The sequence below is a fragment of the Cyanistes caeruleus genome, chromosome 7, assembly GCF_971803275.1.
Source record: "Cyanistes caeruleus chromosome 7, bCyaCae1.hap1.1, whole genome shotgun sequence".
NCBI lineage: Eukaryota > Metazoa > Chordata > Aves > Passeriformes > Paridae > Cyanistes > Cyanistes caeruleus.
Window position 1 is genome coordinate 33,035,464 of NC_141707.1, and position 16,105 is coordinate 33,051,568.

The following is a 16,105-nucleotide window of genomic DNA, read 5'->3' on the forward strand; positions in this document are numbered from 1 at the left end:
CCCAGCAGGAACATTCAATCTTGCTCAGCAGAACTTAATCACAGCCTATGTCTGGTTTACATGGAAGTTTGGGTAGACCCTTTCAATATGGTTATGAGAAGAGAAATTCCCAGATTGCCTATACAAACACTCCAGTCACAAACTGACTTGTGGATTCTTCTGTATACATTGTCTAATCAGAAAAAAAATTACACAAAGACAAAATAGAAGAAGTTTATAACTACATGAAAAAAACAGAACCCTTCTCAGATCTTCCAGGAGGAATAAGGCTTGAATAGGCATTTACAGATATTCTCTGTGCTGAACTCTTATATATATTCTTTGACTTAGCAATAGAGAAAATTACAACTTTGAGCAATTAATCAGTAATTAAAGGTGTTATAAGTGTTGTGGGTGCTAGATAGAAAAGCTTTGGTGTACTCATTTGGAGATATTTTAGATCTGGGATGTGGATTGTCATTGGGAAACACTGTTTAGGTTTCCCAGCAGCATAGAAGATCTAAAAGGGAACTGCTGTAAAATTCAGCCAAGCCCAGCACTCCTCTTACCCAGAGCACCACCACTGAACAATATCCTTTTCCTTTGCCTCATGCCACATGAACAGAATTATCTATAGATGGGGCTGAGGAGAGACAGCAACAAGAAATCCTTCCAGGCTAGGACTTAAATCCTTGAATTTCTGATTGAACTGCAGATTACTGTGGCCATATGCTGCCTTTCCACACCAGGTGGAATACACTCTATCAGATCTGCCATTGCCAAGACAGCTATCATTTTACACTTTTAAAAGATTTATGCCCCAATTGTCTTCTTTCTCTCAGACAGAGGGCTTGCATATGTGGGAAATTTGTTGTGCAGTAAGCCAAGCCACATGCTTTTCCACAGTAATGCTCTGAATGTACACTTTTAGGGATGAGTATTGTTACATGGGTGTTTTTTTTTGAGGCACTCTGACAGAATATATGGTTGGAAATTGGTGCAGAGAAGTTATGTAAAATGCACAGCATCCCCTGCCACAGACTGACTTACTCTGGTGAAAGTTGGTGTAAATAAATTCCCATAAAACTAGCTGAGAGAAAAAAACGGTGTTAAGGTCCAGCCTTCCTCTTCATTGCTCTTTTCCTGTCTCTGTATAGGCTCTAGAGCTTTCCTAAGTGTAACTCCTTCACAAGTCTGGCAGTCCTGAGGCTTATTGCTGTGGCCTGTAGTCAGACAAAGCAGAAGAAAGATATTTCAGCATTAATGGAGCTGAAGCCCTTTGGGCCTGCAAGCAAAAGAGAAGAGAGAGAGAGTCCAAAAACTTTGGCAGGGCTTTTCCATTGGAAGAAAGTAGTTTCACCACAATAATGTGCTCACTCATTTCTGCCACACTGGCATAATATAAACATGAATGATATAAATAATGTCGTGCTTGGGAGAGTTGGCTGGGCTGGACGTAGGCCGGAGCCTCAGGCTCAGGGCTGTGAGGGGCTGAGGGCCACAGCCCTTTACTGCTGTGGGGACAGGCCGAGCTCCCTGCACGCCAGGCCGGACAACTGCTGATTTTAATTTCTCCTGCTTTTTCTAATGTTTTAAGTGCTCATTTCCTTTCATGCTGACATCTGAGCAGTATTTATCCCTTTCACAGACTGATTCCCTCATCCCAGAGCTTCCCTCTGGAGCTGCCTCTGTAGTTCTGCCCAAGCCTGTTTGTTTTCCTGCTCAAACCTTGCAGAGGAAGAGGCATCCCAGGACAGACAGTGCAGCTTCCATGGGGGGAGCGTGTGGAGCCTCTGCCCCAAGCAGGGCCGACATGAAGCGCCACAGGCAGACCTGGGGCCAAGGCAGCCCCAGGAGATCCATCACCCTGAGCAACAGCACAGCTCTGCCATGCCATGGCCAGACAAGCCCTTGGGAAGGATCTTCTTGTGCTTGCAGCTGAAAAGTGGGTAGTTCGTCAGAAGAAAAATCCCATCCCTCACTCCAGCTAGCTGCATAAAGAAAAGCAAGAACCAGGGCGGGCAGATTTATCATCGAGAGCACCCACATCCATTTAGTTCCAGTAAGAGGTAATTCTGAGTGTTCACTGGAAGTATTGCACTATCACATTTATGGCAGTGCCACATATGGAGAGCACAAGGTGTTGTTGTGCCAGGTACTGTACATTATTATTATTTGTACTAGCATCGTGCCAGGAGCCAGGTGCTGTACAACATAAACCAAAAAGTAATTCTCTTCTGCAGACAGGTTACAGAATAATAGCAAAGGTGACCATCCCTGACCTGGACAGCTTAGTCTAGATCAGGACAAAAGAGAACACACATCAGACAGCAGGGTTAAATAAAATATTTGTTTACTTCACAGATAGGGTCTTTGTCTAACTGGAGTCAGGACTGCAACTCTTGGAGAAAGCCAGAAGGAGTGAACAGACACCTTTATCACACCATGTTTGTTCAGGGTCCTTTTTGAAACATTTTATCAGAGACATCAAACTGCTGAAAGAAAACTGCTTTTGAATTTTAGTTCTGCAAGTAGAAATGACCACAAGACACAGAAGAATTAAACACACAGATTTTACTCTGAGTCAATGCTTCATTTGCAAACACATATGCAAAACACTGCCTTGCTCACAAAAAAGCAAACATTATAAATATCTATTCGAGCCCAGTAGTTTTTTCTTCTGTAGGTGAAGACTGAAGAACCCTGAGCAGACAATTTCTCACTGCACTTGTGTGTGAGGTCTGGCCTCAACTCTGCCAGGTAGCTTCTCCATGGAAATGGACCTTTAAATCCTTTAAAGCAAAGGAACTCATCACATTAAACTCATAGCTCTTATCTGTGGCCTGAAAGTTAAGGGAAAGAAATAATTCCAAACCAACATATTAAGCTTAGAGCTCAGTTTTTATATCAAAACTGTAATTTTTCAAGCGTCCTTACACCAACTCTTACATTCCTCATCACCTGCTGCAGCCGAATGGGATCTAAATTTTAAAAAGAGCAAAACAAGAGAAAAAAAGGGTAAATAATAGCAATTTTTATGGGGAGAATGTTGCTTTAACACAGAATAGTGCTTCAGTCATGGGTGGAAAGCTAATCTGGGATAAATGGCATCTGGAAGCCAAACTTGCATCTCCAGGGACACCATCAAGCTGGTAGACCTGGCTGAATGAGAGATGACACAGGAGAAAAAACCAAAGACTTGGCTTGATCTTTTTCCTTTTTCTTGGGCATGCAAATTTCAGATTTTAAAGTTTGAAATTATAGCAGAGTTTCAAGAAAATAAACAAAAAAGGTGTGGGATGGATTGTAACATGATTTATACATTCTTTGTCAAATAGACTTTCTGCCTCCTTTACAACTGGAAGGCAACATTCAAAGTATCTAAGATAATTTACTCAATACTTTGGACCTTACTGATCAATTATATTCTTTTCATATTGTTAAGAAGATCCTTTAAGGTTTCCTTTGCCAGAATGAGAGTCTTCATTGACACAGGTTTCCAAAGGAAAGCTGTAGCAAAGAAAAAAAAGTATCCTCTTTTTTGTTGAATTATAGAAACAATGCCAAAAGTTTCACCAAAAAGACCCTAAAATTCATAAGAAAATATAGATAAAACATCAACATTTTTCTCAATTTTTCAAATCATGTTATACCTTATTCACCAGGAAATCTGAGCAAAAAACCAACAGAAACTCTTGTAAAGACCTTTATAAAAATCTGTTTAGCATGTCTTCCTTTTGATTTGGCTGAATGCAAAAGGGAAGTTTGAGAAATTTAAGGTTAGGGCAAACATGCCCTAGGAAAATCCATTCAAATCCCATTCCAGAAGCCCCTGGGTTTTGCTATGTGTCCCTCCCCCAGCTCCCTTCATCTTGGTGCTCATTGTCATGTATCTCAACCCCACACACAGGGTCTGAACCATTGAACTGCAGTTTCACCATTGTCCCTATAAGGTGGCGGATCACAGTCCTAGTCTTTTACCTGCCTAATCCTTTCTCACAGAGGGATGCCCCTAATTCTAATTAACTGAGTGCCTTTGGGTCCCTAATCTATGCAAAATCCTTTTCAAAATTTCAAAACTATAAAAGTGCCAGGGAAGTATGTATATTCCAAGATCCTATATGGAAAACAGAAGAATTTTCTTACCTAGACATAGTCTTTGTGATTATTTCTTGATATGTGTGAATCTTGCACTTTTAGTATAGAAACTGCAGATTATTTGACAATGAAAGTTCCCCCTGAAAGGGGTAGGGCTGGTTTTAAGATGATGGAGGCATTCTGTGGCTAAAACCAAAATATTTTCTAAGGCAGGGTGGAAAAGACAAAGACTAAAAGTTCTCCTTGCTGAAAGAGAGACTCAGAGGTGGTCTCAGGCTAGTTGTAGAGGCTGGCATTGATAATCATCAAAGTAGAAAAAAAATAAATGAATAAAAAATAATAATAAAAAAAAAGGAGCTCAAGGAGAGTACTCAAAAGACAGGTTCTCCCAGATAAGTCTTCAGGAGTCATCACTTGGCAAGTGCTGACAGTGTTATCAAAGCTGAAATACCAAAGCACACCCCTCCAGGGCTGGGCATCCTGGCTGGGCAGTATTAGGGATCTTCAGCACACAGCTGTAACCTGGTTGGAATTAGTTCCATGTGCCTTGGGAGGAGACAGCAGAATAAGTGCTGCTCCTATGACAGTCCCACGCTCTCTGAAAGAGATCCTTCAGAAGCTTCAGAAAATGTACTTTAGGAAAATTAACTAGCTACCCAAATTTATTCCTCTTTAAAAATGTATTTTACAATTCCTGGAGCTAGATCTTGACATGTTTACTCCTGGGATTTTTCACTACAAGAAGTTCCACATAAAGCGCTGTTCCTAGTAAACAATAGATATAAGAATGTGTCTGGGAATGAAACATATGAAGCAACATCTATTTCCTAGTGGATTTCATAATTGGTGAAAATAACATTAACAAAATACAGTTTCTCCCTTCCCCAGTGATTCTTCGTCTGCTTACTGAATATTGTGGGTTTACCAAACCCTCTGCAAGCTGAATGAGAGCCTTGGCCATTTGAGAGTCTCCCAAATCAACAAAATGCCCCCTCCTAATTCTCTCTCTGTTAGAATTTGTTTTGCATGGAATTTATTTGCCCGTTTTGCATGAGCTGTTTGGCTATAATCTCAGCAGCATGCAGCCTTGCCAGATTTCAGAAAGATGAGTAAACTTCTGAATCTGATAGTGACTTCAACAGAATACCAAAAAGGGGCTTCTTTGTTCTCCATAAACAGACTATTTACTTTGATCTGGCAAAATGAATTAATGAAAGGAAATGACACCTTCCAATTTCGTGTGTTCAGGAGAAAGAGAAGTGGGCTTAATTTAGTTTGTCTTTTTTTTTTTCCTCTTCCTTTTTCTAAGGATGGAGTAGGCTAAGGAGCATCCTTTCGAAAGTACAGAGCTCTTAGAAACAGACAGATCTTTTCTCTGGTAAAAAGTCTCCTCAAAACACTGTAAGGTCCATGTATATGCAAGCAGTTCAGAGTTATTACAAATCTAAAATAGGAAGCTATTCACTTGATCTTTTGGTTCAATCCTATTAGGACCCCCCTGGAGCTCTAAATGGATACCAGCCTGTCACAGGCCTGTTGCTGTGACGACCCAGTCTTTACTGAACAAGAAAAAGAAATGATAGTGATTGGCAGACCTTCCTTGCCCTAGTATGTAACACAAAGGGAGACAAAATGAAGAGGAAGTCAGACTGTTATTATGGGTTTGATGCTTCTTAACCTTACAGCACCTTACACCTGGTAAGTGTCACCCTGCAAACTTAAACCCTCGGCAGAGCGCTGTAACATTTCAGTATCAGATGGGAAGAGCTAAATCAGGCATTAATTTATCCATCCTCTTGTTTCAGTTGATTGAAATGCAAACAGCATTTGAGCAAAACTGCATTAGCAGAGAAGAAATAAACACAAAGGGCCAAGCCCTGCTCGCCTGGCCCTCAGAAGTGAGTTTAGAGGTGTAAAAGCTGTAAGTCAAGCAGGATTCATCCCAGAGTGTAAATGAATGAGTGGCCAGCACAGCAAGGACTGCAAGAGGGAACTGTCTGCAGCCCCTATTCGCCCTGCATGAGAAAGGAAAGAATTTGATAAATTCTACCATATGGTGCCATGCTGTATCTTGCTAGCTATAAATAATAGTCTTTCTGTTTCTGGTTTTCTTTAGCTTTCCTTGGTAGCTGTGACAGATTTTCAGCAATGGGTATAAAAAAAGTGTAAAATGCAGTTTCCCCACCTTTTTATTTTCTTTAAACCAGATTGAAAAGAAAAAAGACAAAAAAGATCCAAAGAAAAGGAATAAAATAGGAAGTTTTCCATTAGCTTACCAACATGAAAATCCAGATAAAGTCATTGTGATGTTAGAATATTGTACATTTAATTGTTTCTATTAAGAGCTGTCAATGAAAATGATTGCTTAAGAGTGACAGATATACACCTGCATCCACACTGCTGGAGCTATATCTCTGTCTTATGCATGTTTTTCTTAAACTTAATTATAAAATTTTTTACTATCACATAAGAATCTTGAAAAAAATCCCAGGAGCCAAATACCTTTCTCATAGCCCCACAGAGAAAGTTCATGTAAAACTTTTATATTTTCATTCCTTTCCAGGTTCTTTTAAAAACAATGGTTTTTACTCATGAACTTTCAAACAGCGTTTCTGACAATTGTGGAACAATCTTGTCTTTAAGAGTGTCACTAAACAAATGTTTTCTTGAGTAGTCAGATGAAATCCAATAAACCATGATCCTTAATGATGGTATAAAAGTTTGCTGCATTAGCGTGCTCAAAAATGATGTTCTCTAAAGATAATAAGGGAAAGTTAAAATAGCAAGAACAGAAAATCTGGCTGTATTCTGAAAAGGCTTTTTAGTACTGTAAGTCAGAGTTCAAAACATTCATTTTCTTGAACAAGCAAAGCTGAACTTTTTAAAGGTTTGGCGGAAAAGCACTTACTCTTAAAATCAGATTCAAAACAGTAGCCCAGACTTTTGGCTGACATAGGCCAAAGTAGTTTCACTGACTACAGTGAAGTCACACTGATATAAAGCAACAGAGATTCTGGTACAACCTTCTAAAAGCTTTTTTTAACCTAAAATTTAAAACAATATGTTACGGAGTCTTTTGGGTGAGGCTTTGGGTGTTTACATTTACAGCTGTCCACCATTCTCTCTCCCTAACCCCTCACTTCCAAAATGACACCCACTCCTAGAGCAAAATGCATAATAAATAGGGATATGTGTTATTATGAAGATAGGGATTTAAAAACCTGTCCAATATTTCTCAGAATTTTAAAAAGCAAGGAATTTAGCGCAAATTTAATCCTATATTTTCTTTAGTCTTTATACAACTTAATTTCCCCCACACCTTAAAAAAGATTGTTTATTAACTTGTTGAGAGGAGATATGCTTCTAACAACATATACACATTCTGCCTGAAGAACTCTGCATTCATAAATAAAACAGAAGCTTTTGTACCTGCTACATTTGCTACATATGTAGCATTTACCTGAAAAAAATATTTGTTAACCAGGACAGGAAAAAGGTTAAAGGTTTAAAAAAAAAAATTATAAAAAGACTATATTTCATTTTGTCCTGGAGAAAGTATGAAATATGCTGCTTTTTGCATACCAGTAATCTAAACTATCCCACAACAGACTTTGTTAATCACTGCCAATTGAGAAACTTAAATGAATTCTTCTTTTACAGACCCTTGTTCTTCTTAAAAAAAAAATAAAAAAAATCAAAAAACAAAACAAAACCAAAATGAACAAAACCCAAACAAAAACAACAACAATAACAAACCCAAAAACCCCCAAAAAACAAAAAACAAGATAGAACTTTTAAGAACAATAAATTGAGTCTATTATTTTCTGATAAGCTGAATTCATGTATATATAATTTTATTTTTTTTTCACAATGCAAAATGAGTTTTCATATGGCAGCTTTGTAATGACAAGCTGAGGTTTTTAAAATGAAATAAACACTTCAGCTTGCCTGAAACGAATATGTTTCTTTTTCTAATGTTTCAGAAATTCAGCAATTAAGACATGTTTTTTCACGAAGAAAAATTATTTGTTTTGTTATATTATCACCAAAAGCCATATAACATATTTAAAAATTCATATTACTAATGTACACTATTCCAGTAAGGAGAAAGGGGAAATGTTTGTCAGTTCCCATTTCAAGAAAGGGATAACTGATAACACAGTTTCATGACATATCTTTTATTTTTTAAAATTTGTACACACGGATTTTATGGTTTATGAAAACCTATTTATTTTTATAGTATCATTTAATGAAGAAGTTTAAAAAATAAAGAAGGAATTTAGCAAGATGGAAAAAGCAAGCACAAGGAATCTAAAATCGGATCACATTTTTGCCTGCATTCTGCACAGCAAGAATCGCTTGTTCTGTAAACATAATGACTTTAGAAGTCATTTGCTAATACCTTTATTTTATTACCATTATTGCAGCATGATAGCAGCAGCTGGCAGTGTGAAGTTCCCCTGCATTTGCTGGCATTGGCACAGGTACCACTGCCAGCCCTGAGTCCCAGCAGAGCAGCGGAGCTGGGCAGCGCGGTGAGGATGGCGAAGGCAGCAGCGCTGCTCCTGGGCAGCGCAGCCGGAGCTGGCCCCGGCAGGAGCAGCTCTGTCCCTGCCCGCGGGATGCGCAGGGGCTGGGCACCACCTCCTGGTGCGCTGGGGAACAGCCGGCTCCCGCTCCCCCATCCCTTCCTCATCCCGCTTCTCTCTCCTTTCACCGCTTTCACCCCTAGCTCTTTTTCCATCCCTTCTTTAAAACTTAAGGGCCATCAGTGCCGAAATCCCTTATGCTGCCCTGCTGTTCCCCTAAAACGCAGGGATGAAGCAGAGGGGTTTTACATCCCCTCTTGCTGCCCATCTCCAAGAACACCTCTGTGGGTAAAGCCAGAGCTGTGCACGTTGCTGGTGGGTCCCAGTCTGGGGAGCATGGAGACCCTGGAGGGATGGAAATCCCCCAGACCTGCAAGGAGAGGTACACTCTGGACTGACAGTGCTGGTGGCACTGCCACTTCTGCAGCTCCAGGCAGGATGGTTTGCACAGAGCCTTTGTCACAGCTCTGTCCCCTCAGCCATCACCGCTCTCAAGCTTTCATCAACCTGACCAGAAGGTTCCAGAGAAACGCTCAAGGATTTTGTCTGAAGGCTTTCAAAAATGAAGAGAAATATTCCTGGAGGTTCCAGCAGGCTCTGAGTCAGGTCCAGAGCTCATAAATTCCCAGGATAAGACCACTCTTGGAACAGACAAGTCTTATTACCTCTTATGCTCATTGAATGGCATCCTAGATAGGTCTGTGGGGTTTCTGACACAGAAAAGGGATTAAACAGAGCAAAAGGCAAAAATGCAAAATCCCAGAGCTCCTGAACTGCATCCTTGTCTCTTGTGTTGGCAGAGCCCCTGTGTGATGGGGATTTGGCCCCATAAGTGTAGTAAACAGTCTAGAGCAAAACAAAAGAGCTAATAAAGGGGTTTCATCATCTGCTTGGCTTTGCAATCCCAGCTTTAAACAAAACAAGACAATACCACTATAATACCAGAAAAATAAATGCTTTTCTTTCTTAGGTTCATAAAACACTCATTACCCATAATTAATCATAATGACATGCTGTATTCAGGCCTCTAGCTAGGTTCTGGCTGGAAGCGTAAAGAATTGGCTTTTCACATCTTCCAGTGCCTTAGCCAGTATGTTCTTCAGGATGCAAAATTGATTATCCAAAATAGAAATCTCTTCGTTTCCTTTGTTTTTGTTGTGTTGAAAAACCTATTACTTAGTTGTTAAGTCTCTGCATTTTCTACTTCCCTGAACAATGGGCTATTTAACTCCACTGAAGTTAATGGGTTTGCACTACAGTGAAGGTAACTTAGCACCTACAAAGTCATTAAAAGCTTAACCAAAACTTGACCAAAACTTGGCCTGATTCTCACTTACTACTTTGGGCCCCTACTGAAATTTTTAATAAATTATGTATGTCTTAATACTATCTGCTGACAACAGACCCCAGGATATAATATATAATATTGATTTTAATTCAATCTCTCCTTGTCAAAATACCAGTTGATACTATTTCTAAATATGATGCTAAGATTTAAGGCAAAATAACCCACAACATCATAAACAGTTGAATAATAAATGTTCATGATATATTATAAAAAGTACAAAAAATCTTTGATTCTAAAATTAAGAGTGCAAAGAGAAAGCAAACGTTGTATATACATCACCCCAGCCAACTATGATGCTTAAACTAAGAGTACAATTCTGCTGAAAAGATTTTCTTCACTCTTACATCACTTACAGGGAACCCTGATAACAGGAGGTCAGCACTTGATACAAGGTCTATTTAGCCAGCAGTTTTGTGCTCATTTCAACATAGAGGTCTAAACAAACCTACCCCCAGGAGACACCATACCTGTAGGCTTTCCCCATGCCATGTAGGATATCAGCTCAGTAATAGAAAAACACCCACTGGCTTTTGAAGTAATTCCTACTTCCTTCACCTCCTTTCTTCCTCACAAAGCATGGATACCTGTACCAACGTGCTCATGCCAGCAGCTCCTTTCCCCTCATCATAGCCAGCCTGGCCAAGACAAGTTTTGAGTGTCCTGGATGTGAACCAGGTTATTTTCCTAAGCCCAGGGAACTGAACAGACAATAGATGCTCACATTCTAAAGCATTTTACATCCTTTTTTGACAAATGTGACATAAAGTATGTTCAGTGTTACAGAAGTAACCACTCCTGCCTGCTCCTCAACAGGGAGCAGAGCATTTGTACAACACAAACAGGGGACTTCCCTCTGACATGCTTCAGAAAATGGCTTTGCTCAGGCAAAGGTAGCAAACCTACACCAATATTCCCAAGTCTGAGAGGACACCATCCTATGATTTCCTCATAGAGATGGTCCTCAGAGTTTAATTCCTGTAGTTTTTCATGAGTGTGCAAAGGCTGTGTGAAGAATTATGGGTTTGGTTTAGAAATCTAGAACAGACTTAAAAAGAAAAACTCTGAAGGAAAACCTCCCAACAAAGTTTTGTGGACCAGACTTCTCCCTTTCTGCTGTGCTTAGTGCAGTGGTAAGGCTGTCACTTATGGCTCCCTAACACATCCCCATGGGCTGCTCCAGCTTTCACCAGATGGCAGTGGTGCCTCAGGGACTATCCATCACACAGGTTAACAGCAGGCTCTCCTCCCCTCTTCCTGGCACGCCTACCAAATGGAGGGCTTTGGGGAGAAAATCTTCTCTGTCCTGCTCAAGACTCTCCCATTTCTTGTGGCATCTGCAGCAGGATGTTATAGAAAATCTCTTAATCCATAGGAGTACCAGAACAGTGAGAACAACACTAAAACATAGGTGGTCCTGGCAGTTCCTGTAGCTACATCTACAGACTTCTGTGAAATTCCATAGATCCATTCTGTTACTAAACTCGAAAGGACATTTTTTATAAATACAGGAACAAAGTCAGATGGATTCAGAGCTTATAGATTCAGTTGTGCCACAAGCCCTGTATTTGAGCTAAGTCATCTAACCTTTCCATTTTTCAGTCTGAATGATGATCAGTAAATCCTCTTTCAAACAATATATGATGGGTTTTGATTCAGTTGTCATCTGCAAAGTGCTCATGGTGACGAATATCATGGAAATACCTATCTGAATATTTGTATAGGGGTACAGTTCTGAAGCATAGGCAATATTTATATTCATAACTATGGAAACACACTGAAGCTTCCAGCAAAAGATTTCCATCCACTTCTCCTCCCAGCCTTTCCATAGCTCCTTTCACACTCCACACTTATTCATAACCTCTTGTTTATTTTTGTTACAATGATTAGCCTGTCATTTCTCCTACATAGAAAAGCCATTTCCTGGTTTGATTCTCACTTTTCTCCATTGGTTAGCGTTTGGGAGAGATTTTTTTAGAGCTATGAGCCGATTTTTCAGGACATGTGGGGAAACCCTAGAGAAAACTACCAGTAAGGGTATGGATTCTGCCAGAAGTGAGAGTCCAGCTGGGATATGCAGCCCAGCTCAGCTGTCACAGAGAAGGATGGCTTGGGAAATGGTAACTCAACAATATCACATTTTCCGAAGGAAATTGCCTCTTACCATCTAGTGGACCAAGAGATTAGGCAGGTGTCAAATAAACCTGATCTGGTCAAAGGGTAATAATGAATATCTACACATATACACATGTCTATGTATATTACAGTACAAATACAGGCTTTATGTGCACCCAGCAGAAGTACACTTGTGATCTGCCACAAGAGTCTTCTTTGAACTACAGCCCTGGTAAATTCTGAGGCCTTTCTATGCTTGCATAAAACAATTGTACTGTTGAGAGAAATGATGGCTCCAGTGGCATTTCCGGCTCCTCTAAGTGGCAGATGGTGGGCAGAGAATTGTCTGTGGTATGTGGGCTGAAACCTGGCACCACCTGAACTCTCCTGAGATGTGAGAAACAATGTATTATCCTCTGTGATGTGAAATATGTTCTGAGGCACAGGAAAAGTCTTGTCTATTAAGGGAGGCACAAAGAAAAAGGAAAGGACTGGCCTGTAGTGGCTGGGTTTTTATGCTAAATTTATATTCTTGCAATGCTGAGTTTTGAGCCGCAGCTCCATCCCCATCTCTCCACAAGCCTGCAGCTGTGCAGATGTACAAGCTGTACTGCACGAGCAAGGAAGAGACACATTTTTAATAAGTTGTTCTGACATTTCTACGCTATGGCATTTGTATTTATTACAGCAGACCATCACTGTGCACATTGCAAATCAATACAGTGAATGTGAAGGCGTTCATAGCACTCAGAGCCTTGTCCATTACTGTACTATCCAGTTGTTTACAGTGCAGTAATGAGGCACTTGTAGGCCTCACTCAAATATGGCTTTCATTCCCCAGCATGATCAAATGCCAACATGCTGTACAATGCTTCCTTTGTGGGCCAGGTACAGACTGATTTAACCTCGGATAACACTACGGTAGTCAACAGGGCTGTAGTTCACTCACATCATCAGGTAAAGATAAGTCAAAATCTCAGAACCACACAGTTTCCAGAAGTAGGGAACTTTTGGCTCTGATCCCTTTCTATCAGGAAGAAGAATTTAAAGAGGAGAAAGGGAACGCAAGGAGAAGGGGGTGTGGAGACAGGAAAAATATGCTATTTCAGCCATGCATTGGCAGCTTCCATATGAAAAGTCATGAGCACAGCTCAAAAACCCATTTTACAGCTTCTTTGGCTGAAACAAAGCCTGAGCAAATGTCTGTATTTCATTTTCTAGTACTACAGACTGAGTCTGCACTGGACAAACTGCAGAGACACTTACTGACTCTCTTTGACATGTCTCTTGTCCCTTCACATGTCCTAGGTCTGGGTTGTTGAGTGTTCATTTAGCAAATATTCTGGAAATCTGTACTTCATCTCTATAGAAACAGGTAAATATTAAATTGAAACTGGGTTACAACAACAACAACAATAATAATAATAAAATTTTGTTTGGTTTTACATCAGAAATATTAACCCTCTGAAAGGGCTTATTGTCTACAAGCAGAATAATTTCATTCCATGCTTCCAGGAAGGAGGAGACACATTCTGAATATGACTTTTTGTTCTTTTCTCACCAGCAGGACAAAGGGTCTGTAGCAGGTAGGAAGATTGAGCAGCTACAGTCTGGTGTTACAGTGGGAAACTCAAAGGCCAAAGAGCTGGTTTGCTTGCAGACCAGAGATTTCAATGAGATGCCATGCACTGACTTACTTAAAACAGGGCTTGGTTCTTCTCTCAAACGTCTTCAATGACCATATTAAAAGTAAAAACTGAAGCTCTGGGTAGAGAAAAATAATAGATGAAATATAGGTATTTTGACTTCTCTCATTTTGTCCCCAAAGGCTCATTTCCTTCTGGCACTTACAAATTTCTTCAAAATCTCCCACCTATACTTCCTGTCTTCAAATCTCACATTTGTTCCTCTTTATTGTTTTTTAATTTTTTTTTCAGTCTTTCTTCTCTTTTTTCAGTCTCTTCCTGCCAAGGATTTCCTTTTCCACATCTCTCTTAGCTCATTTCTATCACACCCAGCTGCTCCAGTGGCCCTTCCCTATTGGACATGTCTCTAGTGCCAGCCCTTCGTTATCTCCCTGCAGCAGCAGGTTCATTACCCTGCTGTTCCTAACCCAAACCCAAACTACCTGTTTGACAGCAGCCAGCTCTGGTGCAGGGCCAGTTGGGATGGAGCAGCCCAGGCAGGCTGTACCAGTAGCTGCTCACAGATGTGGCTCAGGAGGCCAGACTGATCTACCCAAGTGCAGAACAGGAATGGCTACACCTGGGTCTGGTATTTGAGGTGTTTGAGGAGGGGCAGCAGCTGGAGTTGTGGAGTATTTTAAATGTTGCAGAGCACAGAGGGTGAAGACAAGACTCACCTGACTGCAAACACACTGAGCAGGAGCTACGGCAGCAAGGCTACAGGTTCAGTGACAGCTTCTCCCAGTGAAGGGCATGACTGTCAGCTCCTTATCCAAAAACAATTATTCCTCAGAAGTCAATAACTAGGCATAATTGGGTGTCTTGCCAAATTGTTATAGGATACTTACAAGGAATTGTTGCTTTGTCTGAAATTACCCTGTTTACTTGCCTTAACACTTCTGGATTTATTTGCTAATTTGAAAATTATAGTAAATCATTTAATTTAGCCAATTAAACAAGATGTGGGTTTGGAATACCTTACATTTTTTAGACATGAACAATCCATAAAATTTACATTTTATTCAGCAGCTCCTAATGAGTTGATTGTAATTGGTGTCTCAAGCGAAACTTATTTCTGCTACTGCCAAAGCTGATTTCTGAGTGTGATGAGTTGGTACAGCAGATAGGATGCAGCAAATCCTGCAGCTGATGGATTGCCCTGCTATATCTACTCTGACCTGGCATGGCCACATCAGGAGGAACATTACTGCTGTAGAGCTGTGCTACTCTGTTTCAAAAACCCACACTTCTCTAGTGTGTACAAATAACAAACTCCCTCGCTACTGCTCCAAAAATATTTAACAGCAGTGGCTCCAGGGATGATTCACATTATTGAAATGTAATTAGTCCTACAAGAAGTGTAGGAACACTTACTAGTCTATTATATTAGCATAAAGAATAATTACAGTGCAGGGACTTATTTTTTAACACAGTTTTAGAAGTACATATTTCACACTGTCAGCACAAGGAAAGACTTAGTAAGCCCACAGACAAGTGTTTATTTGAGTCATGAGAAAAAGAAAATACCCAAGGTCTATAAGTAACCTGAAAATGGGACAAATACACTGCAGCAACTCAACAAAGTGCTTATTTTAATCCTAATAAATATGCACCACATGTATCTTTTATAACTGTTATGTTTTGCAGTATTTAGGCAATAGTTGGTAATGGAGGCTTTGTCAGCTATGCTTCAGTGCATTCATAAAAGCACCTTCCGTTTAAAGAAAGAGGATTTCATAGTAATGGGCAAAATTGTAAGTGCTGTCAATGGGTACATTTCATCTCATTGATTTACACTGTGTAGGGTGATTGCCTGATCTGAATCACATATGCTGGAGATGTGCTGCATTTGGTGCAAAACAACTGGAGCTCACAAAAGAGATGAACAGGCAAAATCTGCTAATTCTTGGTATGGTGACTGTCCATGGAACACTCACAGGGTTACACTCAGGTGATCTCAACACTGCAACAGTGAGGGGAAACTAGCAAATGATGAGTCTGCAGATGCTGTCTGAAATCTCTCTGGGGCCAAAATACACCTACTTAATTAGCGGGTGTTCAGTTTTGGTGCATAACATTGTTGAAAAGAGGCCTTGGGCTGGGAGAACCACTAACTACAGCTAAGCAGAAGGCACCTCAAGATGGAACATGCAGATTGGGATGGTAGGCACTGTTAGCAAAACACTACTGAAACCTGTGTTTGCTGGGGCTTGTTCTTGCTCTGGTTGGATGGTCTGTAAGGTGGGGGAAGCCTTGGGTGGGTTATAGCCTGAACTATGAGAGCGAAGTTGTTG

General features: G+C 40.3%; 3 long non-coding RNA genes across 24 annotated transcripts in view; 1 reads left to right on the plus strand and 2 right to left on the minus strand.

Annotated features, from left to right (window-relative positions):
- LOC111932288 (uncharacterized) overlaps positions 1-1,919 on the minus strand; it is a 198,278-nt gene extending 196,359 nt beyond the window's left edge. For 9 of the 22 annotated variants that reach the window (XR_015288887.1, XR_015288877.1, XR_015288879.1 and 6 more), the window contains exons 1-2: positions 1,412-1,741; positions 1,030-1,202 (exon numbers count right to left, since the gene is read on the minus strand). This is a non-coding gene — a long non-coding RNA (uncharacterized LOC111932288). Of the gene's footprint in view, positions 1-1,029; positions 1,203-1,411 lie in introns of all 22 variants that reach the window. The other 13 variants (XR_015288875.1, XR_015288874.1, XR_015288889.1 and 10 more) reach the window with 4 other exon arrangements.
- On the plus strand, positions 1,490-7,789 carry LOC111932289 (uncharacterized). Its single transcript, XR_002866053.2, has 2 exons — positions 1,490-2,048; positions 5,569-7,789. It is a non-coding gene; the product is annotated as an uncharacterized LOC111932289 (long non-coding RNA).
- A 2,293-nt stretch (positions 7,790-10,082) lies between these two features.
- On the minus strand, positions 10,083-14,377 carry LOC147652290 (uncharacterized). The gene is made up of 3 exons (XR_015288895.1): positions 14,255-14,377; positions 13,824-13,890; positions 10,083-13,489 (listed from the first exon to the last, which is right to left on the minus strand). It is a non-coding gene; the product is annotated as an uncharacterized LOC147652290 (long non-coding RNA).
- Between the last annotated feature and the right edge of the window lie 1,728 nt (positions 14,378-16,105).